Here is a 12398-nt window from a genome sequence, read left to right as displayed (position 1 = left end):
GCTGAATGATGGTTGTTCCAGTTTGACATAGATGGCCTCTTTCATGCCTCTTGCAAAGCAGTTGTCCTCTCTTTCCAAAATGGGCACTTCACTGTCCTCAAAAGAATGTCCATTTTTTTTTTAAAGTGTAGGAACACGGTCAAGTGATAGTCTGTGGAATTTGCCTGCTATGATGGACTGTTCATTTGTTAAGAGGTTGTTTTGCCTCTTCAAAAGTGCAGGTCTTTACATTTCTCACTACACTGCATATGCCAAGTTTGTTTGATAGTGTTTGAGTGTTGGGTCTTTAGGATATACTGTACAAGCTTCTGTCTCAGTGTAGTGCTTGAAGTACACAAGGATGCAGTATTTGTTAAGGATCCTTTTAAGTTTTTCTGACACTCTACTTCCAAAAGGGATTTCTCCTTGTGCTGTACTTCTCCTCTCGGTTTAATTGCCCCATATTTTTGCTTGACCTTGTGGAATGTTTTAACAAAAGCTTCTCCTTTTAGACTTGTTCTTTCACAGTATCAAATGTTTTAGTTCAATCTTATTTTTATTGAAAAAAGGAGAGGTGTACAGTACACAAGTATAACGTTCGTTAATACTTAAAGGAAGAGGGACTAAGAGCAGCAAAGAGGGACCCGGGAAGAGGAGGATCTGGGCTGCTCTGTGAAAAACCAACAGCATAGAGGAAGTAAGTATAACATGTTTGTTATTTAGAAAAAAAACAAGCTTTTACAATCACTTTAATGTCCCAACTCCTAGAGGAGGTTAAAAATATTTTTTGAGTATACATCCGGGATGTTGGCAAGTAGACACCCGACCATACATTAGTGGAAACCGTTATTCCAGATCTGTTTTTGTGGGCATATAGAAAATGGTACCCCAAAGTAAATTGATAAAATCATATTGTTTGTTATACAAATATTAAACTTCTATATAGCATCATATCCAGAGTTTGCAAAATTAAGTTCAAACCTTTTTTCAATTCAACATCCACATGTAGGCTGAATATATTTTGAATGCTTCAAATATCTTCATCAGGAGCACATGTTCTACACTCCGTAATGTAAAATCAAAAGTTTCCATACAGATTACTGGAGTGAAAGTTCTGGTCTGGAGATCAATCCTGCCATCAATAGAGAGGATGCACAGAACACCCAAATCTTTGACCACAATAGTAATATGTATATTCCAATATAGTCCTCATCTTTTATTACATCACAAGCATAAAGCTTCAAAGAATAAAAAACAAAATATTCATACCAAAGTCCAAATAAGTCTTGGTCTGGAGTTCAATACTGCCATTCATAGAGAGAAAGCAACAGTACGTCCAGATCCTTAACCACAAAAGCAATATATGTAATCCAGGAAGTTTAATACTCAGCAGATCAAGATACTCCAAAAACCATCCCCCGAGCAGATCCTCAGATATTAATGCGATCTGTCTAGAGCAGACCTGGGCAAACTACGGCCCGCGGGCCGTATACGGCCCGGCGGACCTTTTAATCCGGCCCCCCCCGCCGCCAAAATCGCCGCCGCTGCCACGTTAATCACCGCGGCGGGGAACATTACAGACAGCGTTCGTTTGAACAGCTGTTTTCCCGCCGCGCATAGACACTCCCCCTTGGACGGATCTGTCCAATCGCGAGCAAGGGGGAGTCACATAGACACTCCCCCTTGCTCGCGATTGGACAGATCCGTCCAAGGGGGAGTGTCTATGCGCAGCGGGGAAAACAGCTGTTCAAACGAACGCTGTCTGTAATGTTCCCCGCCGCGGTGATAACAGTAGGCAGGGCCGGTACAAGGCAGGGGCGGGAGGGGTCACTGTGCCCATCACACGCAGCCACTGTGCTAACACATGCAGCCACTTGTGCCAACACATGCAGCCACTTGTGCCAACACATGCAGCCACTTGTGCCAACACATGCAGCCACTTGTGCCAACACACGCAGCCACTGTGCCACCATAAATTGTCGCCACTGTGCCCATCACACGCAGCCACTGTGCCAATCACACGCAGCCACTGTGCCAATCACACGCAGCCACTGTGCAATCAATTGTCGCCACTGTTCCCAAACGCAGCCACTGTGCCAATCACACGCAGCCACTGTGCCAATCACACGCAGCCACTGTGCCAATCACACGCAGCCACTGTGCCAATCACACGCAGCCACTGTGCCAATCACACGCAGCCACTGTGCAATCAATTGTCGCCACTGTTCCCAAACGCAGCCACTGTGCCAATCACACGCAGCCACTGTGCCAATCACACGCAGCCACTGTGCCCATCAAACGCAGCCACTGTGCCCATCAAACGCAGCCACTGTGCCAATCACACGCAGCCACTGTGCCAATCACACGCAGCCACTGTTCCCAAACGCAGCCACTGTGCCAATTACACGCAGCCACTGTGCCAATCACACGCAGCCACTGTGCCCATCAAATGCAGCCACTGTGCCCATCAAACGCAGCCACTGTGCCAATCACACGCAGCCACTGTGCCAATAACACGCAGCCACTGTGCCAATCACACGCAGCCACTGTGCCAATCACACGCAGCCACTGTGCCCATCAAACGCAGCCACTGTGCCATCACATGCAGCCACTGTGCCAACACACGCAGTCACTGTGCCATCAATTGTTGCCACTGTGCCAATCACACGCAGCCACTGTGCCATCAATTGTCGCCACTGTGCCCATCAAACGCAACCACTGTGCCATCACATGCAGCCACTGTTTAATCAATTGTTATTGATTAAACAGTGGCTGCCTGTCCCCAGCCTCTGTCCCCCTCCTGTGTCATGTCCCCAGCCTCTGTCCCCCTCCTGTGTCATGTCTCCAGCTTCTGTCCCCCTCCTGTGTCATGTCCCCAGCCTCTGTCCCCCTCCTGTGTCATGTCCCCAGCCTCTGTCCCCCTCCTGTGTCATGTCCCCAGCCTCTGTCCCCCTCCTGTGTCATGTCCCCAGCGTCTGTCCCCCTCCTGTGTCATGTCCCCAGCCTCTGTCCCCCTCCTGTGTCATGTCCCCAGCCTCTGTCCCCCTCCTGTGTCATTTCCCCAGCCTCTGTCCCCCTCCTGTGTCATATCCCCAGCCTCTGTCCCCCTCCTGTGCCATGTCCCCAGCCTCTGTCCCCCTCCTGTGTCATGTCCCCAGCCTCTGTCCCCCTCCTGTGCCATGTCCCCAGCCTCTGTCCCTCTCCTGTGCCATGTCCCCAGCCTCTGTCCCCCTCCTGTGCCATGTCCCCAGCCTCTGTCCCCCTCCTGTGCCATGTCCCCAGCCTCTGTCCCCCTCCTGTGCCATGTCCCCAGCCTCTGTCCCCCTCCTGTGCCATGTCCCCAGCCTCTGTCCCCCTCCTGTGCCATGTCCCCAGCCTCTGTCCCCCTCCTGTGTCATGTCCCCAGCCTCTGTCCCCCTCCTGTGTCATGTCCCCAGCCTCTGTCCCCCTCCTGTGTCATGTCCAAATAAGTCTTGGTCTGGAGTTCAATACTGCCATTCATAGAGAGAAAGCAACAGTACGTCCAGATCCTTAACCACAAAAGCAATATATGTAATCCAGGAAGTTTAATACTCAGCAGATCAAGATACTCCAAAAACCATCCCCCGAGCAGATCCTCAGATATTAATGCGATCTGTCTAGAGCAGACCTGGGCAAACTACGGCCCGCGGGCCGAATACGGCCCGGCGGACCTTTTAATCCGGCCCCCCCCGCCGCCAAAATCGCCGCCGCTGCCACGTTAATCACCGCGGCGGGGAACATTACAGACAGCGTTCGTTTGAACAGCTGTTTTCCCGCCGCGCATAGACACTCCCCCTTGGACGGATCTGTCCAATCGCGAGCAAGGGGGAGTCACATAGACACTCCCCCTTGCTCGCGATTGGACAGATCCGTCCAAGGGGGAGTGTCTATGCGCAGCGGGGAAAACAGCTGTTCAAACGAACGCTGTCTGTAATGTTCCCCGCCGCGGTGATAACAGTAGGCAGGGCCGGTACAAGGCAGGGGCGGGAGGGGTCACTGTGTCCATCACACGCAGCCACTGTGCTAACACATGCAGCCACTTGTGCCAACACATGCAGCGTCTGTCCCCCTCCTGTGTCATGTCCCCAGCGTCTGTCCCCCTCCTGTGTCATGTCCCCAGCCTCTGTCCCCCTCCTGTGTCATGTCCCCAGCCTCTGTCCCCCTCCTGTGTCATTTCCCCAGCCTCTGTCCCCCTCCTGTGTCATTTCCCCAGCCTCTGTCCCCCTCCTGTGTCATGTCCCCAGCCTCTGTCCCCCTCCTGTGTCATGTCCCCAGCCTCTGTCCCCCTCCTGTGTCATGTCCCCAGCCTCTGTCCCCCTCCTGTGCCATGTCCCCAGCCTCTGTTCCCCTCCTGTGCCATGTCCCCAGCCTCTGTCCCCCTCCTGTGCCATGTCCCCAGCCTCTGTCCCCCTCCTGTGCCATGTCCCCAGCCTCTGTCCCCTCCTGTGCCATGTCCCCAGCCTCTGTCCCCCTCCTGTGCCATGTCCCCAGCCTCTGTCCCCCTCCTGTGCCATGTCCCCAGCCTCTGTCCCCCTCCTGTGTCATGTCCCCAGCCTCTGTCCCCCTCCTGTGTCATGTCCCCAGCCTCTGTCCCCCTCCTGTGTCATGTCCCCAGCCTCTGTCCCCCTCCTGTGCCATGTCCCCAGCCTCTGTCCCCCTCCTGTGCCATGTCCCCAGCCTCTGTCCCCCTCCTGTGCCATGTCCCCAGCCTCTGTCCCCCTCCTGTGTCATGTCCCCAGCCTCTGTCCCCCTCCTGTGCCATGTCCCCAGCCTCTGTCCCCCTCCTGTGCCATGTCCCCAGCCTCTGTCCCCCTCCTGTGCCATGTCCCCAGCCTCTGTCCCCCTCCTGTGCCATGTCCCCAGCCTCTGTCCCCCTCCTGTGCCATGTCCCCAGCCTCTGTCCCCCTCCTGTGCCATGTCCCCAGCCTCTGTCCCCCTCCTGTGCCATGTCCCCAGCCTCTGTCCCCCTCCTGTGCCATGTCCCCAGCCTCTGTCCCCCTCCTGTGCCATGTCTATAACAAGTACTCGTACCAGTTGTCCAACAATGATATTTACTGCTTTTTATAAAGAAATACAATTGATTTTATGCAGTATTGAGTTTAGCCTTTTCGCCCGGCCCTCCAAAATATTTTTAGTTTCTCATGTGGACCCATCGAAAAAATAATTGCCCACCCCTGGTCTAGAGGGATGAGCATCTTGGTTGGATGGCGGGATTGAACTCCAGACCAGAACGGATTTAGATTCTTTCATGAATATTTTGCTCTTTATCTAGAAGGTAAAAGTGGAGGACTACATTGGAGATTTATTACATCTTTTGGACCACTCTCATATCCCCGGCTGTCCCCTTTTGGATTTGAGAATTTCCACTCCAGGAAACTTTGATTTTACATTACTGGGTTTTGCTATATGCATAATGTTTATATGTTCTCCTGATGAGGAGGTTTGAAGCATTTGCAATGCGCTGAGTCAACATGTAAATGTTGAATTGAAATATATGTGAACAACACTTTGCAAACCCTAGATCTAGTGCTATATATATCGTATTTATCTGCGTATAACACACACTTTTTCACCCTGAAAATCGGGTGCAAAAGAGAGTGTGTGTGTGTTATACACCGATACTTCAATTTGAATTTGGGCTGCCTCAGAGGGGCCGGGGAAGGGGAGGATGAGCGACATCCAATTACATACAGCGCAAATTTCTGGTTTACTCAGCAGCCTCTGTAATAGGAAGTCCCGTCCTGGGCCGGCATTGGTTTTGTCCATCATAAAAGCTGATCCAGGAGGTGGAACTTTGTATTAAAGAGGCCGTTGCGTAAACAGGAGATTCTGGCTGTATGTAATCTGTTTGTAATACAACGGCCCTCATCCCGCCCCCCTCCGTGTCCCCTTCAAGGCAGCAATAATCTGAGGTGAGGCTGCAGATGGGAACTGATCAGGCTGCATTGATGGCAATGGTGAGACTGCAGATGGGCTCTGATTAGGCTGCATTGGTGAGGCTGCAGACGGGCATTGATGGCAATGATGAGGCTGCAGATGGGCATTGATCAAGCAGTATTAATGGGCAATGGTGAGGTTGCACTGATGGGCACTGACCCTTATTTTTTTTCAAGGTCCTTTATTTAAATGTAATTTTTTTCCCCTGAAACTTCCCTCTAAAAATGAAGGTGTGTGGCCGATAAACACGGTAGCTGTAATATTTGTAGAATACATTTTATGAATTCACTTTGTGGTACCATTCTCTTTATGCACAGAAAAAGTCTATTGCTACAAGAAGATTTCAGTTTTACATGTATTTGAGGATGTGGACAAAGAACCTTTATATTTAAATCAATATTCTAGATAAAGTCTAACTAATGATTTGTACAGGGACACAATGGTGTCTCTCTCTGCAGTCTATACTTTTAATACAAGAAAATATGTTATTAGCTTTAGAATCTTTAGCCTGGCATTGCAAGACATTTTTAAGCTTATGATCTACCAGAACCCCCAGATCCTTCTCCATCATTGATTCCCCCTATTATGCATGATGTGCGTTTTCTAGCCCCCAAGTGCATAACTTTACATTTATCAACATTAAAGGAGTTGTAAAGGAAAATGTTTTTTCACCTTAATGCATAGATTCTATGCAATCTATGCATTAAGGTGAAAAAACATCTGCTGCTGCCTGCCCGAGCCCCCGTTATACTTACCTGACCCCTCGAAAGTCCCGCGCGGTCCCGATTTCCTCTTTGCCGCTCAGCCTGGCCGCTGATTGGCTAGAGCGGATGGATTGAGAGCAGCGTAGCCATTGGCTGGCGCTGCTGTCAATCACATCCAGTGACGCGGTGGGGCCGAGTGATACAGTGAGCGGCTATGGCCGCTCGCTGTATCACGGGAGCGTGCCCACAATTACTGACCACCATGCGAGCTCTCGCATGACTGCGGTGACTAATTGCAGGGAGGACCAGAGACAGCCGCCGAGGGACCCCAGAAGACATGGATCGGGGGCACTATGTGCAAAACGAACTGCACAGTGGAGGTAAGTATAACATGTTTGTTATTTTATTTATTTTTTCTTTTCCTTTGGTGACCCTTTAAACCTCATTTGCCACATAGTTGCCAAATTAGACAGAGCATTGAGGTTGGCTTGCAAGTTGGAGACATCCTGTAAGGACGTTATTCCACTGCATAGCTTGGTGTCATCTGAAATACTTCTTTTAATCCCAGACCCAATATCATTTATAAAGATATTAAAACAGTAAGGGTCCCAACACTGAACCTTGGGGTACACCACTGATAACCTTTGATCATTCAGAGTAAGAATCATTAACCACAACTCTCTGAATTCTGTCTTTTAGCCAGTTTTCTATCCATTTACAAACTGATATTTCCAGACCTGTAGACTTTGTGAATTTGCAACGGTGTCAAATGTTTTTCCAAAATCCAAGTATACCACATCCCCAGCAACCCCTTTGTCTAAATTTTTGCTTTCCTCCTCAAACAGAAATCAGATTTGTTTGACCAACTTCAATCTTTTGTGAATCCCTGCTGACTATTACTTAACCACCCAAGGACCGCCCGCCTGCAATGTACTGCAGAGCGATGTACCTGTATGCAGCTAGCCTCTCCTGGGTATGGGGTGCGTGCAACGACTCCTGCTGTGATTAGATACAGCAGCATTTTGTCGGCGGGTCCCGGCCAATGTTTCATGGCAGGGACCTACTGATTGGCTGTGCCCAATCACAGCCAAGAGTCCTGTGTTGACAATCAACGCAGAGCTCTGTATAGAAGGGACGCTCTCCGTTCTATTTCCTTTGCAAGAGGAAGAAACCGTTAGTAAAAAAAGGCACATAATTAACATGTGAGCACATACTTAACCCCTTGATTACCTAGGATGTTAAGCCTTTCCCAGCCAGTGTCATTAGTACAGTAACAGTGTACAGTATTAGCACTGATCACTGTATTAGTGTCACTGATCTCGTCAGTCAGTTGCCACCCAGTGTCAGATTGCCCTCAGCACTATCACAGCCCCACTAGCAGTTGCTGATCACCACCATTAGTAGTAAAAAAAAAAAAAAAAATTCCAGTATATAACCCATCATTTGCAGACACTAACTTTCACGCAAACCAATCAATATACTGTATACTTATTGATATTTTTGTTTTTACTAAAGACATGTAGCCAAATACATTGTGGCCTAAATTTTTGAAGAAATTCTAATTTTTTTATTTTTATTTTTTTTATTATTGGATATGGTTTATAGCAGAACGAAAAAATTTAGTTTTTTTTTCATTTATATAATAATAATAAAAAAAAAAACTGTGGTGATCAAATACCACTAAAGATGGCTCTATTTGTGTGAATTTTTTCTTTTTTTTATATAAATGGTGTTTGAGTACAGCGTTGCATGACTGCGCAATAACCAGTTAAAGTAGCACAGTGCCAAATGGAAAATAAATGGCCTGGTCATGAAGGGGGTAAAACCGTAAAATATTATTTTCTACCAAAAACTCATCTATATGGTCTTTTATTAAAAACTCTCCATTATCTTCCCAACTTTAGAAATTAAGCAAACTGGTCTGTAGTTACTTAATAAAGACTTTGATCCCTCTTGAAATATAGGCACCACACTGGCCCTACACCAAATTTAGCTGTACCATGCTAGTCATTAAAAAGGGGAAGTATAGCCATTTTGGCTATACTTCTTTGGATCACAGGAGTGCAGTTCGTTCTGCACTCCTGTGATCCATTTTCAGTCAATCCAGGTTTGGGAAAAATCCCAACTGTAAAGTCAGGATCCACCCAGATTCCTGGACCGACAGCTGGCTCAGCCTCTCAACATGCCGCTAAGAGTCTGAGCCAGCCCCTCCATAGTCCAGCACTCCAGTTAGTACTGGAGGGGCAGAACAGAGAGCTGGTGACTGAGTGTCACTGTTCTCTGCTCAGAGCCGAGGGGGGAGAACTGAGCTATCAGCAGTGTTTGATTTCTCAGTTCTCGGGGTAGAGCCGGCAGGGCAAAAGCTGTAGCTGGGATAAGTGCTACAGCCATCTAGGGCAGTACGATTTTTTGTTTTTTGCTAGTCCCATACTCTTCTTTTAAAGAGTCTCTAAAAACTGGATCAGTGAGGCGGTAATTGTCACCAAGGTAGGCCATAGATTACTCAATTTTTGAGTGTAGTGGAAGGAAACACACACTCAAATGTGTTGTGTTGATGGGAGACTTGCCCCCCCCCCCCTGCAGAGCTATTGTATTCTGCCAGCAGGGAGATATGGTGAGCCTTCCTGGCTGGCAGTAATGGTAATTCAGCCTGCCCATACATGGATCGAAAATCGACTGGTCTCTGCTGAACCTGCTGAATTTTGATCCATGTATGGTCAGCCTAAATTGCAGCAATCTGTAATATCCATTCAGCCGATCAGATTTCACTATGCTGTAAACCAATCAGCCGAATGCACCTGGTTGCAGTGAGTTTATAGATCACTATTAATAAATAAGGCCATGTATGAGAAACTGGTACACAAGAAATCACATGGCACATCTTACCCAACAAGACTCATAGGATAGTCAAAAATAAAAAGCAGTACAAAGCACCAACATATGATTTTATTGACACTAAATATAAAAAGGGTACAGAGAGAAAATGCACAAAACGGAACACATATCTGCAAGCAGTTATATAAAGCAGAACATAATAGCGTAGGGTGGAAAAGCGGAAGGGAAGGTTTACGGTTACAGCAGAAAGGAAAGCATGTCCCCATCAGAATCCATTATTATTCACTGACTGTGACTGATATTTCCTATCCACAATGGTCACCACAGCCCCCTACTTGGCAGCAGCACCACCAAAGTAGAAATGTCTTACTTTCTAAAGGGTTATTCCACTCAAAGCCAATAGGTCAGTCGTTTGAAAAGGAAGGCTGACAAGGCAAACTGCCTAACAACTTCTTGTATCTCTCAAGGAGGTTAATGGGATTTCAGCGATGGAGCCCCAAGTTTACACACATTAGCTATTAGCTGAGGTTTCCAATTAGCTTTTTGGTTTTGTGTCTGTTTTACATGTTAGAGAACACAACAGTAAAGGAAAAATACCCCAAAACGGACTGGAGCAGAGCCAGGAGCTACATGGGGAAGAAGTCATCCATGAAGTCCCAAGTGCCAAACAAGCACAAGGTGATTTTCGGGCAGTCACAGCTTTTATATGCAAAGATGACCAAATGGCTCAATGGAAACCACCACCAACTATTCTACTGAAAGCTTTTTTTCTATGAGAAGGCGAAGGCGGAGGGGGGATCAAAGTAAAACATTGTTGGAAAAAGGATATTGGAATATTGGAGGGTAAGGATTCCTTGAGAAAAGGTTGCTGGACAGCACCAAGAATATCAGCCTGCCGTAATGGGGAAAAAGGCAAGTTTGAAGGCATGAAGCGGGTAGAGTGCAAAACTCCAGTTTGTAGCTCTTGGAAATGCCACTCTAGACCCAGGTGTCAGAGAGTTTCTGGGACCAGATAGAGGGCAGACATCCACCCTTTCACTGGAAAGAGGCGTTGAAACCACACTTGGCTCACAAAATCATGTTCCTGCTTTAGATTTGAAACTGGAAGACTGTTCGGAATGCGAGAAACATTTCCTAACCTCTTAAGTAGTCCTATATGTGTGAAAGAGAACTAGAAAGCAGCAATAATCTGTCAGACTGTCACAGAAGCGGCTGCAAGTTGCATAGCAGGTCCACTAAGGTAAAAGGGGCTTTAAGAGGGCCTCTAATCTGCTCTTTATTAGATCCTTGAAAAACAGGGTTATCTCCACTGCAGCCACGAAGGACTTGTCAAGACAAAATAAGGCTGAATCTGCCAAAGGGACTGCCCACTCTTGCATGAAATTTTCCTTAATAGGATAGTTGAACAAAGCATTTTGAAGTAGTAGAAATATTTTCTGGGATGAGGCTAGTCCTCATAAAAGGACAGACTAAACCAACAAGTGGGCCAGGAAAGGTTTTGGTGGATACATTGAGGTAAGCAGATTCCAGATGCTCCAACTCTTAGTATCAATAAGGGTGGGAATGGTATCCTTAAGTTTGGATAAAACCTTTGCTACAGGTGTACCATCCTGATCGGATTCCTCAGAAGGAGAGGGATCCAACATGAACTATCACCTCCTTCCCCTCAAGTTAAACTCAAGAAGGGAAGTCGAAGAGGGGAAGTCCAAGAAGCATGGCTGTGACCCTCTGTTATCAATGGTCTTAATAAGGCCGGAGATTCTACCCCTGAAATCTTGACACTTTGGCAGAAAATTCCTCTATGGACAGGACAAAAGAAGTTTGTGTGGCAGATGGGCCAGAGGAAGGCAGAGAGTCAGATGGGGGGGGGGGGGGGGGAACAGTCAGAGCAAAGGGGTACTATAGCCCTAAGTAAACAAACTACTACTCCCGTCGGTTCCAAGTGCTGAGCTTGAGGTAGCAAGTCCATCTCAACCTTTTCCCTTGTGTTAGTCATCTGCCATGGTCTATGAAATAATGTCCCTGAAGGGGTACTTACGACCTGCATGGCTGTGGGAAGGGAGGCCAAGGCCTTGGTACCAAGCTTTGTAGGCTGCTGAGATTCTCAATGAGACTGTTGTGCTGTGGGCAATGGCGGAAAGCCAGAAGCTGTTGCAGGTTGGAAGGCGCAGCCAGAAAGGGGAAGAGAAAGGGCAAGGGGAAGGCAAAGTCAAAGGCGAAGGCGAAAAGAAAGGGAGAAGAATATGGCGGTGCAGGTGCAGTAAGCACCAGGTTACCTTAGAATCCCGCAAGTGCACTAAGGAAGGTCGCACAGGCGCATTAGAACCATTCAAATTTACACCAGTGCACATAATGGCACCAGATTCAAATCTAATCCTGAATAGCTGTGCAAGCTGAAGGGAAAGCTAGAGCTCAGCTTTAAGGAGCAGTGACTGGCGAAAGTTATTTCAGAGCATATCTCTGTGCGTGACTATACAGAGCTCTGTACCCCTTTGAAACTAGCATCTATTCAAACAGACAGGCGATGAAAGCCTCGAATGTGACTGGTAACAGTTTAAAAAAAATGTATGCAAGAGAACTGTACACATAAATATTTACAGTACTTTATAAAAAAAAAATCATTCTCATAGCACAAAAATATGCATAAACTTGTGTACAACACTGTACAAAATATACACAAATTCCAAAAATTATCACAAGGCAAAAAAATAAAAAAGGCATACGTTTTTTTGTCAAAATACACCATATACAATAATATCTACAGTAAAAGGAAATTTTTAAATAAAGCCCAACATTTTTTTGGGGGGGGGGGGGGAAGGCATGCAGTGAATCTAGTAGCTGGTGTGTCATACTACATATAAAACATATACAATACTTAAATTGCACATAAATCTTTACAAGTCTGCATGAATAAACTCCTAA

At 47.1% G+C, this 12398-nt stretch overlaps 1 protein-coding gene across 4 annotated transcripts in view; it reads right to left on the bottom strand.

Annotated features, from left to right (window-relative positions):
• The window catches only part of AGBL5 (AGBL carboxypeptidase 5), a 132902-nt gene that overhangs the window by 18300 nt on the left and 102204 nt on the right, over positions 1 to 12398 (bottom strand). The gene's annotated exons all lie outside the window — the stretch shown is intronic.

The sequence above is a fragment of the Rana temporaria genome, chromosome 4, assembly GCF_905171775.1.
Source record: "Rana temporaria chromosome 4, aRanTem1.1, whole genome shotgun sequence".
NCBI lineage: Eukaryota > Metazoa > Chordata > Amphibia > Anura > Ranidae > Rana > Rana temporaria.
The sequence above is the reverse complement of the archived record's forward strand: the minus strand, read 5'-3'. Positions and strand labels throughout refer to the sequence as shown.